Source organism: Ambystoma mexicanum, chromosome 4q, assembly GCF_040938575.1.
Source record: "Ambystoma mexicanum isolate Mex_15411 chromosome 4q, UKY_AmexF1_1, whole genome shotgun sequence".
NCBI classification, from domain to species: domain Eukaryota; kingdom Metazoa; phylum Chordata; class Amphibia; order Caudata; family Ambystomatidae; genus Ambystoma; species Ambystoma mexicanum.
The window spans coordinates 766116370-766134166 of NC_090928.1; positions in this window are offsets into that span (position 1 = coordinate 766116370).

Genomic DNA, 17797 nt, shown 5'->3' on the forward strand with positions numbered 1-17797 from the left:
ATATAAACATGCGAAATTGCAATTCCTTATGGGGCAACGCGTCATTACAACAACAGATACAATGTCCATTCCAAAAAACTGATAGGGCTGTGTAATGACATATAAAGATTTTCCTTGCATGTAATCTGCAAATATACGAGTCTAGTCACACTGGGGTATAGTACCCAACCTATCCACATTCTAAACATTTCAGCAGATGTCTAATTGACAGTTATAGCAATATAGTAAACTTAACTATTGCTACAATGTTCATAACAAAATACGAAAGTGCAGGTGCATTTCCATTCAGCAGCAGCAGATAGTGTCCATTTCATAAAGCTAGTTGAACTGTACATTAACATATTAAAAATATAACATCATGCACCCAAACAACATCCGTTCCGTTGTGCATCATGTAAAAGTGCTAGTGCATATACTAGATGTAGTCTAAAGTGCTTGTGCATTTCCTAGGAATAATTCAATATGACAATTGGAAGTCGCATCATTCTTTAAAATGCTAGTGCTTAAACCATATGTATACATATTGTTAAATGTCTCTAAAATGCTGTGCATAATTATTTCTAGCTTGATGAGAATATAATACATTCAAAAGACCATTGTTGTACCACAATCTAATGAATGGAAAATGTGTTGCATTGTTAATCTTAAATTCTGAATAACACTAGGCATTCTAATTGTAACTCTACCACTTGTCAGTCAGTAAATCAAGATCCCTGATTTCACTTTAAAACATAAGGTCACATTTGCAAATAATGCAACAACTTTGCTTTCCCCAATGACACGTAGACATGCAAGGAATCAAAGAACTGTCTCCAGTCTTTTGGTTACTTTGCGCACATGGTGCTGTGGGCTACTAAAATATGTGTGCAATTTATAATCGGCTTACAATAACTGGATCTGCGGGTTTTGGGTTCAGGAAGAAATGTTTTCAATTTCGAAAGCACAGACTATTTTGACTCACCCACACAAACCGAGAAAATGGTTTTCAGATTGTATTGGACACATATAAATATCTGTCCCCTTTCAAATCACATATGAACTTCACTGTGCAATTTCAGAATGAGGCGCTCTATTGGAGTTGCATTTTCATAATTTTTATGAGAATATAAATTACTCCTTTAAAATTACTGTCATTTTATTTAGTTGGGTAACTAAAGCTTTCACAGAGCATAAATTATTAAACTGATACTCTCTAGGTCCTGCTACGGTGTGCTTTCGAACCATGGTCTAATTTTAACTACATCTGTTAAAAAAAAAATGTGGGTACTTTTAAATGCTACACTGTCGGCGCTGGGAAACGTTCCCTATTTTACGCACTCGTTACAGCACAATTAGTAAGCAAAACACATTTTAGCATGTATTTGCATGCAATCTCCCAAAGGTTCAAATAAAGCAGAAAATCAACTAGACTAGACTAGTGCCATGTTCTCTACATGCAGTCAAATCTCACTGGGCTTCAAATAGGATGAGAAACAGTTAAATTACATAAAACACCAAGATTTTTCTATTTGAAATGAGTGTCCCCTAGTGTCAACCACCACCCCAATCCCCTTGCACCCCAGGGAGTTGGCAATATTTCTAGGGAACTTCTTATTATATTTGTGACATGTGACACAACCTGATGAGATATTTATTTCTAGAGTCGTTTGGTGTCAAATTGCCCATGTTTCTAAGTTGTATCCTTCAAGAGTTATAAGTGATATTCACTTTTCTGTGGAGGGTAAATGGATAATATATGTGGTTTTAAAATTAAAATATACATACCTAGACTTGCCCTGTTGATTAAGCTTGAACAGCATATGACTCTGGTAAACAGATCCACATCACAAGTTCAGTGAGGCCTTGATTAAGTCGTTTGGCAGGGATCTTTGTGTTCTGCACCCAATAGCCCACACAGAGGTTGGCTTTATGGTGATTTTGCTGGAATGTTGGAGCTTTTTTTAACAAGGTCCCCTGGAAGACTTCCAATGGTGGAAGGGATTTTGGCTCCGAGTTGAAATGCAGGTTAACTTAGTCAGCACAATGTCGGCTGAAATTAATACAGTGTTGGCTCAACCAAAATAACTATTGCTTCTTTCTTTTCTTCATTTATAATGGTATCATTTTTACATTCAACATTATTTCACATGATTTAAATTGTATACATTGCAGAATGTAACTTGTTTATCAATTAGCTGGGCTCCATTCGAAAGCAAGTAACAATTTACTTTACAAAATCAGAGATGAAGACATTGGCTGGTGTAGTCTTTGAACTATATCTTTCAGTGTTACAAATATTTCTCTTTATAACTTGGAAGCATTTTCCAGGTAACTTAACATAGGCACCAGTTCTTTGGCTTCCTTGCATTTTCACGTACGCAGTTCAATAAATGTGCACAGTTTGTAGTGAACCCAATTCATATGTCGTACGCTGTGTCTCAGGTATGCAGAGGATTATCTGCATCCTGCAGATGCACCTTGGTTGTGGTAGCGAGTAAGAGGTGGAAATCCTAGCTCAAGTGATTCATTTTTAAGTCCCCTCTCTCACTAAAACTTGAAGCATCTCCAAGTCTTGTGTTGGGCAATGTTCTTTACAAAAGGTGGCACTTATTCACATTTGAAGAAGCAGTACAACTTTTCAGAATCTTTCTTTGAATACAGGCAGTCTTTATTTGCCTTTAATTCCCCCCACAACAAATAGTCTGAGGGATTCTTGTGTGGGATCAGGGGCATGTGCATATTAATTGTGCAGTTGCATATTCCAAGCAATTATTGATTGTGCTTACTTACATTCCAAGCAGCTGTGTGCATAGTGTGCTTACTGTGATAGGCAGAGTACCAGTACACATGGATGTAGATGGACACCTGGATACGTGATGCAGAATATGCGTGGTTCGACCAGTGTATGTTTATTCTTCGGTTTTATAGTGATGGGTTGGACCAAACGCCTAAAGGACCAAGGGTTTTCTCTACAGTTAAAAGGGATGGCTAAGGTAAAACATTGTCATAAATGGGGCAATGGAAAGTGGGTCTTTTGGGATGTTCACCAAATTTGAGATCCAAAGGTTCTAAATCATAAACAAAACCTACTCTTAAGAGTCATTGTTCCCTGCAGGACAGTCTAGTTTATACATAATGATCCAAAAGGTGTGACCAACTGAAAGGTGCCAGAACCCAATCTCAATGAGTCTTTCAGCCTCCTGGTTACCCTAGGATATTAAACCAAATACTCAAAGTTGAGGCCAACCAAGTCTTGCTCTTGTACTCAAATGTCCAGCCCTAATCTAATCAAAACCAAGCAATAAATGTTCGAATGGATTGTGTCCTCCCATGTATTCCTCATCTTTGACACTTGTTGTCCAGCTTCAGCTGCTTCGGAATAACATTTCGTCAGAGGGCACTGTGCATTGATGGTGTCAAGTCGATGTCCCTCAAAGGCCTTCATCTAGGGTGATGTCACCGAAGGCATGTATAACACATGCAGCGCCCGGTGGCCTCCGTTCCGTTTTTCTGTGACAGCGGTTGCTTCGAGTGAAATTCGGCGCGCCTCATATAGTGATGCCTCGTTACTAAAAACCTTGATAATTAGGTCTTCTTCTTTAACATCGTCGATGCCGAAGTCCTGTTTCAAGAAATGCTGGGATTGCAGGTCAGAAATGTCTCTCACTGACCCGCATCGTATCTGCCTGTAGTGCCTCGGGGAGGCCCATGATACCGCCGACAGTTCAAAGTGCCAATTCGTGATGGGAAAAGCCTTGAGGGAGCGGAAGAGGAAACGTAAGGTAGGAAAAATACCCCAAAATTCACCTACCCGACCTGCTAGGCCTTCGACCGACGAGTCTAGAGGCGACTCTCCTCGGACGAAGAAGGCCAAGCGATTTAGGTCGAGGAGTGGTTCCCACAACACTACTATGTCTTTGTGGATTTTGTCAGCTGACCCTTCCTCTGAGAGAGTTGCTTGCCCTACAAAAAAAATCAATACCGACTGAATGGGACCCCTTCAGGGCGGAAATGTTGAAAATATTCAAAAAACAAAGCCATACTCCTACCGAGCCTTCAAAAGAAGCCGGAAAGGAAAGGTCTTGTCCAAAAACCCACGTACCCTCGAGCCCAGGTTAAAGGCCTGATCCGCATCTGGAGGCCTCGGTCCGAAAAATCAAAGGCTCATACAGACAAGGCGTCGCCTTCATAGCAAAGACCTCCTTTAATATCAGACACATAGTTAACCAAACATTCCCATCTGCTGAATTGATTACCATTAAACTAACCACAACCAACACGAATACCACCACCATCCACCTCCTATACAGACCGCCTGGTCCCATTTCCTCTTTCAACGACGACATTGCCCTCCTGCTCTCCAACAATATCAAACCCAACTCACAGATACTCATTCTAGGCGATTTCAATCTTGACTACAACGACACCAAAGATGACAAAGATAACATGATCGCCAATACCATCTCAGAGCTAGGATTCTCCCATCACATCTCACAACCCACGCACAATAAAGGGAGAACCCTTGATTAGTTAGCGGACCTTAACTGTGATACCTCCATCCTACCCAATACACCCTGTGCCTGGAATGACCACCACCTAGTCACCTTCACCAGAAACAAAAAAAACACGCCCCACCACCAACAACTAATGCCCATCTGCATTTACTAGAAATAGTAAAAATATCACAGCTGCGCAACTAATCCCACTGCTCCAACCCATCGTCGACTTCACACCCACCATTGTCAACCCCACAGATCTAGTAGACCTATACAACTCAACTATCTTCAAAGCCATCAACATTGTTGCGCCGCTTGAACTACGCAAAGCCAAACCACGTGCTCACCTCAACTCTTGATTCACCCCCGAACTAAAAATGCTTCGGAAAACCAAGAGACATGCCAAATCAGTTTTGAGACACTCCCCTTCAATCATAAATAAAATCATATACCTCTGCCTCCAACAATTACAAGCAAGCCATTGCCCAAACTGAAAATAATATGTATAATGAGAGAATCAGTAAAGCCACATTTAACACAAAAGAGCTCTTTAATATCTTAAGAGAGCTTAAATCCCCACCCCCCCATATCTGACACATGCACCAAAGATACCTCTTGGTGTACAAATATATAAGAAGCCTTCCTCGGTAGAATTGCTATGCTCCAAGCAAAAATTGAAGCTAAGAAAGCTACCCTTACAACTGCTCATAACCTCATCCCACCCCCTCCAACCAAACAAACAGACAATTCTCAACAATCACCACCTAAGAAGTCAAAGACACTGGGCCTCATTACAGGGATGGCGGTGAACCATGGCGCTATTAGCGCCATGGTTCATGCTGGTAAAATACCGGCACCGCCTTGGTGGAAAGGGGAATTACCGCCCTATTCCAAGGTTGGCGGGGCGGTAATTCCCTCTTCCACCATTGCCCTTCCCCATTCCCATTTTTGCCCCATAGGGCTCTATGGGAATGGGGAAGGCGCTAATTATGGTACTGCAAATTGCAGTACCGTAATTAGCTCCCTGGTCCCTTTGCGGGTTGGTTTTTAATGCCTGCAAAAAGCAGGCGTTAAATTCCCCAACCCGCAAAGGGACCTTGTAGTAAGGTGGTAAGGATTTACCGGTACCAGTAAAATACTGGTACCGGTAAACCCTTACCGCCATCCGTGTAATGAGGCCCATAATATCTACCCTGAAACCATCCAAATGTCAAAGCGACACCTGCCCAGCCCCAGTAATCAAAGACGCAGCCAAACATCTAGCCCCTTTCATTACCTCGCTGATAAACTCTTCATTCACTTTAAGCATAGTACCCGGCAACTTGAAGGACTCTTGGGTTTTACCTCTGCTCAAGAAACCCACACTGGACCACAGCATTCCCACCAACTACAGACCCATCACAACAGTGCCCTTAATTCTAATAATTCTGGGCAGAGCAGCCTATCTGCAGATCCAGAACCACCTAGAGAATAACAATTTACTTGGACTAAGACAATCTGGCTTCCTCCCTAAACACGGACAGAGACCGCTTTGATCGACTTCAAAACTCAAATGGACAATTTAAAAGACAATGGCAAACTGGCACTCCTACTCTTACTTGACTTATCGGCCGCTTTAGACTTAGTTAATCATGACATCACATGCAAACATCTAGCCTCGGCAGACAACTTTTCTGACAAAGCGAACGCCTGGATTCAATCCTTTTTGAACAATAGATCCATGAGGGTCTTCGCACCCTCCGCTACCGCTGAACCAGCCCCCGTTACCTGCGGCGTCCCACAGGGATCTTGCATCTCGCCAACACTATATAACGTGATTTACAAAACCCCTATTCAGCATACTGGACCATTTGGGTGTCATCTACACAAACTACGCAGATGACACTCAAATACTCATCCCACTAGCAGGAGACTATTCCACCGACAACAAAGTCCTCAGCAACATTTACTCTATCATCCAAGAATGGATGGCCAAGCATGGACTATGCCCCAACGATGACAAGACCGAGCTTCTTCTCTTAGGCTTCCAACCCAGACTCAACAACCTTGACAAACTCTACCAAACATTCACCATTAATGGCAACAACATCCCTGTATCTAAGCATGTGAAACCCCTAGGAATATTCCTTGACTCCTCCCTCACTTTGACTAGCCAAATCAATGCCATCTCATCCTTGACCGCCTACACATGCAAGCTTATCAACGCCTGCAGACCCTACCTATCCACACCCAACTGCACAACCCTTGCTAGAGCTTTAGTGCTCTCTAAAGTAGACTATTGCAATGCACTCTATCTCGGCACCAGCCAAAAGAACAATGACAAGCTTCAAATTGTTCAAAATAATGCTCTCAGAGCAGCCCTGAATATACCAAAATCTGAACACATTTCAGATCTGAGACGTACTACCCATTGGCTATGGATACCCCAAAGAATTGAGTACAAAACATGGTCCCTCACCCACGAGTACCTGTCCAACCAAGCCCCCAAATACCTTGCTAACAACTACACCCTTAACATCTCATCTCAGCCAACTAGAACAGCCCAAACTCATTGCTTAAAGGTCCCCAGACATAAGCTCCAAAGAGCAGGTGGCGCAAGCTTCCCAGTGTATGCCTCTAAACTCTGGAACTCCCTACCACTTACTCTCAGAACCGAACCTTCCTTCCCCCGATTCAGACAAATTGCCAAAACCTGGCTTGTCGCCAAAGAAACCTGAACACGCTCACTCCACTCATCTGAGACACCTGTCCATATATTTATAGACATATCTAGCCAACACAACCTGCACTTACCACTTCAGCTGTAATTATACTGTAAATATTCTAACGGACATCACAAACTGTGAATAACATGCTCTTTAAGAACCATGCATATGTAAGCTTTCCTGTACTACAACAACCATGTATCCATTACCTGTTACCTTGTAACCATGTCAAGCGCCCAGTTGCCCCAGTGCCAGGCCGGGCTATACAAAGCAATAAACTAAACTAAACATAGGGAGAAGTCGAGGTCGTCGACGCCATCGACACCTTCGACACCGGTAGTGCCTTCGATGCACGCCAGGCCCTCGACGCCCACCAAGCCCTAGACATTGGCGCTGAAGACTTTGACGCAAACTGCGCCACACTTGCCAGCTACGCCGTCAGTTTCAAGCGTCCTTCCAAAATCAGTGCAGATAAAGATAATATCGACGACCTTGACAACATCGAAGCCTTTTGGTACAAAACCTGACAAAATAAATGCTCCACTCCCAGAGAAAGAGTTTTTTATGTCTTTTAAATTTAATTTAAAGAGGAAGAGCATTCGGACAATGACGAAGCCCCATTTGGCTTTCATTATGGTATACCCAATGTACCAGAGAGCTTTATCTCTGAGGAAAGTAGAATGCAAGACCTATATGAGAACTTACAAACAGCAAGTGGGTTGATACCTCGCCAGAACTTTAGTTCGCAAGCCAGAACCAGGGGAACATGCAGACTCTTCTTATAGACAGCTCATGTCAAAAGTGGTTGAATACTTGGGTTGCAGAAGGCCCCCATTGTCCTATGACCAAGACGACCTCACAGACATTCTGGACAAGGGTCCAAAAACTGATCCCATTTAGCCTTTTCATGTGGCACTGCAAAAAAGGGTGGCTAGGAACTGGGAGTCTCTGGAATCTAATACGGCAATCGACAAGAACTCCAGTAGTGACCTCGACTACCTGTCAAAACACACCACTCCGGAGAGTCTGGTGGTGCAGGCAGCTATGGCTATTTCTAAACAGGCAGCGTACCCTACCATCCTTCCTGATCAAGATGGGCGAGGAAGGTATTTTCTGCAGGGAGCATGGCACTAAAATCGCCTACTGTGTGCCCTCGCAAAGTTTTTGTATACTCTATGGGACCGTATCTCCATGGCGGCAGAGCATATTCTGAAAGGGGACACCTTTTTAGCTATTGTTGTAGATGGCAAAGAGGCCATGTGGAAGTCCCTTCAATCAGGACTGGATAGCATCAGCAGATCCATGGCTACCAGCACCGTTATGCACAGATTTGTGTGGTTGAGAAAGTCAAGTTGCACCTGATGTGCAATCTAGGCTTCTCAACATGCCTTTTGACGGGAACTTTTTGGCAACAAGGCTGACGTGAGCCTTGAGAAGTTGCAGACCTCAAAGGCGGCAGCCAAATCTTTAGGTGCTGCTATTAGGCAACCTCAGCCTTTTCGTCCTAGTGGGCAACCTTGGAGAGGTAGATCTTTTCACTACTACACCTCAGTTGAAAGGGCGAGAGGAATGGCCAGTCAAAGAGGCCAGAGAAGATTTCCTCGTGGTGGACGAGGTAGAGGTGCAAAGTTAGCTCAAGCAGAAGCCTCCTTACCATCGGCCTCTGCAGCTGCCGCCACAAAGCCCCTCTGAGGTCTTGAGTCACAGTTCACCAATGGGGGTAGACTGTCTCAGCATCTGGAAGAATGGCGAGACATTACTTCCGATGCTTGGGCTTTGGAAACCGTAGCCCCCGGTTACTGCCTTCCTTTTATAAGAACACCTCAGAACAATCCACCGGGGAACCACTCTTTGAGGATTCCGGATCCGCTCCCTGTGCAGGAAGTTTTAACCCTAGAGGAAGGTGCCATTGAACCATTACCTGTAGCAGAGAGGAACAAGGGATGGTACTCCCCATATTTTTTGATCCCCAAAAAGGATGGAGGACTGAGACTCATCTTGGACTTGAGATACTTGAACAAGTTCCTCAGGAAGGACAAGTACAAGATGGTTACACTTTCTCAGATCCTTCAGGCCCTCCAACTCCAGGATTGGTTGGTGTCATTGGACCTTCAGGATGCTTATTTTCATGTGCCAATCAATCTCAAGCATGGAAAATATCTGAGGTTCGCAGTTGGCGGTTCTCATTCTCAATTTCGAGGCTGACATCTTCACTGAGGGTTTACACCAAACTGATGGTGGTAGTGGCAGCGAATCTCAGGAGAGGGGATTCACATCTACCCCTACCTGGACATTTGGCTGATCAGGGCGCGTTCTCCCGAACAAGCCCTAGATCAGCTCAGTCACCTGCCACTCTCTTCACAGACTGGGCTTCTCCATCAGTTACAAGAAGTCCCATATGACACGTTCCCAAAAGCTCCAGTACATCAGAGCTGTACTAGATGCATCCTTAGGAAGAAGCTTGCGAACCGAGGTAAGGGCTCAAGACATTCTTCAGATGGTTACCAAATTTCAGAGTGCCCTGAATCTTTCAGCCAGATTCTTTTTATTTTGTTTGTTTTTAGGTTGCTCCTGCATCTTTTTGGTGCCAGAGGCCCACCTGATGATGAGATCCCACCAATGAGCTCTATGAACACAATGGTCCCAATTCTCTGGAAACATTACAACCAGAGTCTCTCAGGATATTCTGTGGAGGGCTTGCAAGGAAATTATTCTGAAAGGAGCACCTTTTGGGCAACCATGGCCAGAGATTATAGTAGTGACGGACACCTCACTCACGGGGTGGGACGCCCATGCCAACAATATGACAATCATCGGTCATTGGTCTCCATCTGAGTCCAAACTACACATCAATCTTTTGTATCTGAGAGCAATCAGACTTGCGCTGAAGGCTTTTCTGTCCTCTGTACGGGGAAATAATGTCCTGATAATGACGGAAAACACAGTGGCCATTCATTACCTCAACAAGAAAGGAGCTGTAGGCTCACTACCACTGTGCAGAGAGGCAAAGCAGCTCTGGTATGGGGCAATTCAAGAAGGAATCTTCCTATCGGCAGTTCACCTAGGAGAATGTAATGGCGGACGCTCTGAGCAGGTAGAGCAGAGTCTCCCATTAGTGGGAACTAGCTCAGGAAGTCCTTCAAAAGATCTTCTCCCTTTGGGGAACCCCTCAGGTAGATCTGTTTGTGACTGAGGTCAACCGGAAGTGCAAAAGATATTTCTCCAGGGAATTTCCCCAAAGAGGAGCTCTAGGAGATGCATTTGTTGTGGACTGGGAGTTTCCACTCCTGTACGCGTTTCCTCCAGTCCCTGTCATTCCTCATGTAATCAGGATGTTGAGAAAGTTCGGGAAACACATGATCCTAGTTGCTCCGGATTGGGCCAGGAGGATGTGGTACCCAGCCCTTCTGGACATGTCCATCTGTCTTTCTATGCGTCTTCCACAAAGAGAGGACCTTCTATTGCGAGATAAGGGTTGAGTTCTCCATCCCAAGGTCAAGACTCTCAACCTTCACGCTTAATTTCTGAAAGTCTGATATACAAGCCAGAAGACCAGCAACAAAGTCTTTGTACCGTTGCCATTGGAATACATTTTGCAACTGGTGCAGGGAAAATGTTGATCCTTTTCTATCGAAGACTCCGAATGTTTTATCCTTTCTCCTATCCTTAGCTAATTTGGGCTCTCAGATTGGTACCATGAAAACTACTTGACTGCGCTGTCCATCTTTAAGCGTCCATCAAAGGAATGTTCCTATTTCAAAATACCACTGATGACTCAATTCCTTAAGGGGCTTACTAATGTGTTCCCTCCATCTCCTTTCCAGGTTCTGGTTTGGGACATTAATCTGGTTTTTAAATTCCTGATGTGTGTTCCATTTGAACCTATGCGCGCATGTCTGTTAAGGTTATTAACCTTTAAAACAATCCTATTGGTAGCTCTGACATCAGTCCGTAGAGTGAGCGAGTTGCAGGCACTTTCATCCGAGCCACCCTTTACCATCTTCCACAAGGACAGGGTTGTTTTAAGGGTCAAACCCTCCTTTTTGCCCAAAATCATTTCAGGCGTTTATTTAAGTCAGAAAATTGTTCTTCATTCCTTCCAGCCCCCTCCTTATCCTGGTAAGGAAGAGAAAAGACTCTGTAGGTTGGAACCTCAGACAGCGTTAAGCTTTTACAACTCCAGAATGTCTAAGTTGAGAGTTGATGACCAACTTGTTATAGGACATGCAGGACACAAGCTAGGTCAGGCTGTTTACAAACAGACATTGTCTAGATGGATAATTCTCACAATATCAGAATGTTACAGGCTTGCAGGTAAAGACCCTCTTGAAGGTTTAAGAGCTCATACCACCAGGGACATGGCTACATATACGGCCCTTCAGACGGGCATACCAATAAAAATAATTTGTGAAGAGGCAACATGGTCTTCCATACACACTTTTTTACTAAACATTATTCCCTGGATTACTCCCTTGGCCAGGATGGTTCTTTTGATTTTTTTGTTGTTGATTTTGTCTACTTATAACACGCACCAGACAAATTAAATTGTGATTGGGTGCAGATGTATCATTTGCAATTAGAAACATGCCTTAATCCAGTTCATTATGTAAAGAGAAAGAAGATCTGGGTATAAGAGTGTATGGATCAACTCAGGGTCCAGGACTCTAGCAGAACAAGTGAGTCTTCAATGCCCTATGGAATGCCGGGAGAGTTGTAATCTCCCTAATTTCTTTAGGTAGTTTTGTCCATGCTCTTGGGCCATAGACTCCGAATTTGTGGTCCCCTTTGTTCACATACCTAGAACGTGGTATCTGCAGCAGATTATTATCTGCTGAACGCAGCTGTCAAATAGGAACATACTTATTAATTTTGTCCGATAGATATCCTGGACATATCTTGTTGACGCAGATAGACCAAGCACAGAACCTTAAACTCAATTCTCTGCTTTATTGCCAACCAGTGTAAGGCACTCTTTAAATTAGTGATTGGGGCTGTTTTTTTCCCTATATACTAACCTGACTGCTGGATTTTGAGTCACCTGCAGTCTGCGTAGCTGATAGGCTGGTATACCTGACAGTAGTGCATTTCCATAGTCTAGTCTAAAATTGAACAGAGTACCAATGACCACCGCTCTATCCTCATTCGCAATAAAAGGCAAGATGTGTTTCAGCAGGCATAGTGAGTAAAATGCTGCCTGCACCTTCGCACCAACTTGAGCTCTACTTCCCATGTGATCCTCCTAGACACAGACCAAATTCTTAATTTTCTTGGAGAACTCCAGCTGTGTCCCCAGGAGGCATGGGGAATGGGGGGTGTAATTGCTTTTGCTGAAGATGGTATTTTGAGGCAAATAAAGCCACTTCCGTTTTACCGGCATTCAGCAATAACTGATTGCTTGCAGGAAATTCAGACCTGGATGTGTGCCGCTGTTCCACTTTTTCATGTGTCTCCTCTTGGTTATGTATCCTCATGAACACCTGGGTATCTTCTGCATATGAGTGGAAGTGTATGCCATGCTTCCTCAGGATGTCCATGAGTAGTTTGACATATAAATTGAAAAGCAGCGGGGAGAGCGAAGACCTTCATTCTATCCATGAACGTGTTTAAATTACAATTCTACTCCCTCCCCCAAACATAACACTGCTTTGGGAGTCTGTCAACGATGAGGAATATGTGGGAGAACATAATCCATCCGAAGAACAAGTTACTTACCCCTAGTAACATTCTTTCAACTGGATGTTCCTCCCAAGTATTCCTCATCGCCCTCCCTTCCTACGCCTCAGTAGAATTTCCCGTGCTATTGTAGCTTCTATTCCATGAAGGCTGAGTAGGTCACTCCCGTGTTTTACGGATATCTCTGCTGCAGAACTATGGCCAATGGGTGCTGCACATGCTATATATGCCTTCAATGACATCACCCTCAAGGGAGGCCTTCGAGGAACATTGACTCGACCACAGCACTCTCTGCCAAAATTTATTTCCGAAGCAGCTGAAGCTGGACAACAAGTGTCAAAGATGAGGAATACGTGGGAGGAACATCCAGTCGAAAGACCATTACCAGGGGCAAGTAACTTGTTCTTCTTGCGAACTCTCCGCCCCCAGCATTCGGGTTTCCTGCTTCCTGCAAGATTTGGTCTTTCGTAGCCTGTAAGCACCTCAGATCCCCTACTAAAACCCCACCTAGAGTCTTCTCCCAGGCAGCCAGGAGAGGGCATACGCTTCCTGATCCCAATCATAGGGGTGTTGTACTGCGGTAGGATCACCTTGGTGGAGACCAGGCCGAGGGAAGTGGGGAGATTGCCCAGGGTGAGACACTGTTTTTTCTTTTCCTTGACAAGGAATACTGTTAACTCAAATCTAAAGGAAAAATTGGCTTATTGCCATTTTGGTACATCTCAATCCTTTGGTAAGGGTAAAAAGGTGAAACCTGAAAGCGTAACTCCATTTTGTGTTGAACCCAAGAAGCCAATCTTTATATACACCTAAGATCCAATATCCTCCACAAGATCAAAGGTATTCCAACAGGAGCGATGAACATGTATCCTTTTATGTCCCTTCTGTTGCTATAAGGGTAAAATCTTATCATTCTTCTCTTAATATAATCTGGGGAAGAAAATCCATTTTAACATCCTTTGAAGAATTGGAGAAATTGAATTTTTCTAAAACAAACTACAAGTCCCAGATTCCGTCAGGGAGTGTGAAGAATAAGAGGGATAAAGAGGCCGGTAGGAGTCCATGCCAGGCAGGCAAGCTTAATGACTCTAAACAAGGTCAGCCAATTAATCATAAGGGCCTGCACCTGATCCTAATCAGCCCATCTGAGTGACATAAACGACTGCCTTAGAAAGAAGCTGGGGCAGGAGCTGGAAGGTTGGAACTTTCAGAAGAGGCAGAGCCCTTAGCCGGAAGATCACAAGGAAGTGTGACCACAACAGGCAAACCGGAGTAGAGGGAATTTTCAATTGCAAACTTTGAGTTGGTCCTGTGCTCAGAAACCCTGAATAGCTGTGGTGGCACTAGAGAGAAAATAAAGCAGCAGGCAGTCTTTCCAGGTGCACCTCATTGGTGTGAATGCAGAGCTGAAGTTGCAGTTTTTCCTAAGGCCTGTGTGCAGAGTCAAGCAATCCGAGGGAAACTTGAGAGTGGGAAGCTCTCCCTTAACGAGGCCGGATCAGAGACACCCCTGCAGCAAAGGGGTGTGGATCCCAAGAGCGCCTGCAGTAGTAGCAGGAGAAGAAATAAAGTCAGGAAGCTGCAGCAGCCTGCAGCCATTATAATTTGGAGTTGGAAAAGGAATCTCTGTACTCCTGAGAAGCCGACGTTGGTAGCCGTAACTGTAGCCAGCTTTTAATTACTCTTGCGTTGTTATGAGCAAATTTCCACCGTAGATGTGGGAATGCCTTTTACCAATGGGAAAGTAACACGTGCTTACCTGAGATGCTTGCGTGTGATGAAATGCCTTTCTTTCCCTAACAGCAGTAATACTTTGATGCTGAGCAGTCACATAGCTCCAGTTAACACAGAGAACGCTACTGGTAGCCTCATTGAAGATAGACTGACTTTCCTGAAGAGTTGCAGGTGTTGTTTAAAGGGACCGTGTGCATTAAACAATGTTTCCCGATACCTTCAAGGCTGAGTGCTGACCGAAAGGTGGGAACACGGCTTTGTTTGAAGTTGCAGTTCAATATTAAAACGCAAGGGGTTTCTGGTGCCAAGCATCAGGCTCTTGGTCTATATTTGCTGTGAGTATTTCAGAAAGCGTTTATATCCCTGTAGGCAACCTTTCTTCTTAGGTCTAGCAATGATTAGCAGACCTCCCTTTCTAAAGTCTGCCTCTGATTGATTATTTATGAATTGCTTGTGTGTCCCTTCCGAGATTAGTTATTCCTTTCTGGAGTCTGAATTTCCCTTGTTATAGGATTATTAATTAAGGTTGGTGATTGCTGATGGGGCAACAGTTTCTTTTAGGTTTTAATAGGAACCATGATGTTTAATAAGCATCCGCAGCATGCACAGCCATTTTGAAATTCCCTTATTTGAGTTTGGCGACTCCAACATTCCACTGTCTTATACTGGCTGCAGAGTCTCCCGTAGTATGGTTAATGAAGTTCATGGTTGACGATCTCCCAACTGCTTGATTCTGTTAGGGTAAGTCAGCTCTTTGGTGTTTGTGAACTCTACGTGTTCAATATAATATCATTTCTGCATTTCCGGTACATGTACGGTTATGCTCCTGTTAGGAAAGATTTCCATTTATGGGAAGTTTTCCCTCCAATTGTGTACCCCCCAACTTTATGCTGCTGTTTAAAACACCATAGTCTGACTTTGCCAGTGGAGCGCAGCCTTCAGCTGCACTCCCTGGGCTTTTTGCTCACTTTGTTATGGGGAAACTGACATGCCCTTAAAGACAGTCAGTACTGGGAGACTTTGTTTCCCTTAGTCCTTTACAATGTTGCAACTTTTCTGCCACATGTTGCAAGTGCACAATGTACCTTACAGTACAGTGCACGTGGGTCTTCCTTTTATTTCTAAAGGCCCTAGACACGCTCAAGGATTTTTTAGGAGACGTGCAGATGTGCCTTGGACAGGGCTGGTGGCAGCTTATCTTTTCATATATTTTTAACCCTTTCCTGCCATGCAAACCGGGTTTACCGCATTTGGCACAGAAAGGTGGCCTGGCTCCAAAATGGCCATGTCACAAGGTTTTTTTGTCCTTTCCTTTGGCTATCTTGCCCCTTCACCTTCCCCAGGTCGAGCCGACACTGGTCAGTCCTTATTTGGGCATGCATTTTCCTGTGAAATGCCAAGATTTTGCGAGCTTCTGCATGTCTTGTGTGTGTGCACCCAGGATGTGGTCTAGACTGTCTAGTTGCAATCCACATCGTGGGTGCCAGAGAGTCTGGTGTGCTGTGAATGAGTGGGACCACTGTGGTCCGTGATTGGTCCACGTATGGTGTGCCTGTATGTGAGCAGATCTCCCATTGGGCCCTCTGTTTTGGCGCTAAGGAGATTCTGGATAAGAGAAGGATCCAAACACCCATACCATGTCGATCTCCTGCGTTCCCACTGAACAAAGGATAGGATCCAAGCATCCTGAAACTAAGAAGCCAAGTTGAGGAACCGCTGGTGACCTGCTGGAAGGTTTGGCACCCTGAGCCCGCTGTTGTCCCGCTGGACCCCTCTGCATCTGATCGAACTAGAAGGTCTGGAAAGATGCTTTGACCCGTTGGAATAGTGGGACCAACTATTCGCGGCAGCTTCATCAAACCCTGCAAGTAAGCCTTCTCGGAAGTGTCCCTGGGCTAACCAGTGGGCTGACCTGGTTGCGCAGGCCCTTTGCTCTGACACCGCCACTGTTTCGAGGAGACCCTTGAAACTTGGGACATCGCAAGCTCTGTGTTCACGGCACTCTCACACCGCATTTCGTACACTTGGGATTCGCAGGTCTGAAGCAAAGAGAGAGCGCCCGAACCGGAGTGCACGCGGTTACTGTGTTGTCCAGCCGTGGTGATGAACTTCGCAGGTGCCTTGCTGCTGTGCCCTTCTTTGCCCTGAAGCCTGCTACGGTGAAACTGGCCTGATACATCAACCAGGAGCGGAGAAATACCCACTGTCCCATTTAGGAATCAACGCTGTAACTTCGCCGCTGAAAGCCACAGAGCCACACAAATGCCACATTTGAACCTGCAACCGAAGTGGAGCCCGACTGCCGAAGTTTGGTCCAGAGTGAGCCGGGGGTCGGTGAGTACTTGCAACCCTTACCGGTGGCCCCTTGCGCAATACCCCATTTTACGCACGAGTGTCCCCTGAGGGCCACTCTTCTTTACACAGATAGCCTGAGCTATCGAATCATTCCCAGCTCCTGGAACCTCTTCTGCCCTTTTGCTGAGACCCTCCACGAATAGTGGGAACTTATTCTGCATCACCTCACCCACCTTCCTGAGCTGCTACAGACCCTGCTCTATCGCGTGCACCAGCACCTGAAAGTACATTTGAGCACTAGGCTCCTCTCAACGTAGGGAATGGACTTTCAGTTAGGTATTGAACTTTGCAGAACTGGCTAAAGATAATTTGCACTTTCCCTTGCAGGTTGTGGACCCATTCTGTACGTTTAACCCTATAGGCCACTTGGAATTGTACATATGTATTTTAATAGGATTGTGCTGGTTTTAAAATATTACTGTTGATGATTTCTGTGCGTTGAAACTCAAAGGGCTTGAATAAATGTATATGTATTTTTTTTTAATATATACACCTGATGGAGTGATTTGTAAGTGTCCTTTACTCTGTGTGCTCATTGAGGTCTTTCAGTCACCCTCACCCCTGCTGAGACCTAGTCTTGACCACTGCCAATGCTACCTTGATTGGTCTGGCTTGTCCAGAAGGTTACCCTGTTCCAAGAAACTTGGCTGGCCTTCTGAACCTCTGCCCACCAGGTCAGAGTTCAGAAATCCATCTTAACAGCTCCCTTATGTTGTATTCTGGGGACAGCAAGCTAGTGGGATCCCTCCGCAAACCCATCTGCGAGACACACCGGGTAGTAGCCGGTCAAGCCCAGTCCCCTGTGGCTCACACCCCTCATATGGTAAAGTGTGGAGGAGTTACTCACTGTATGTA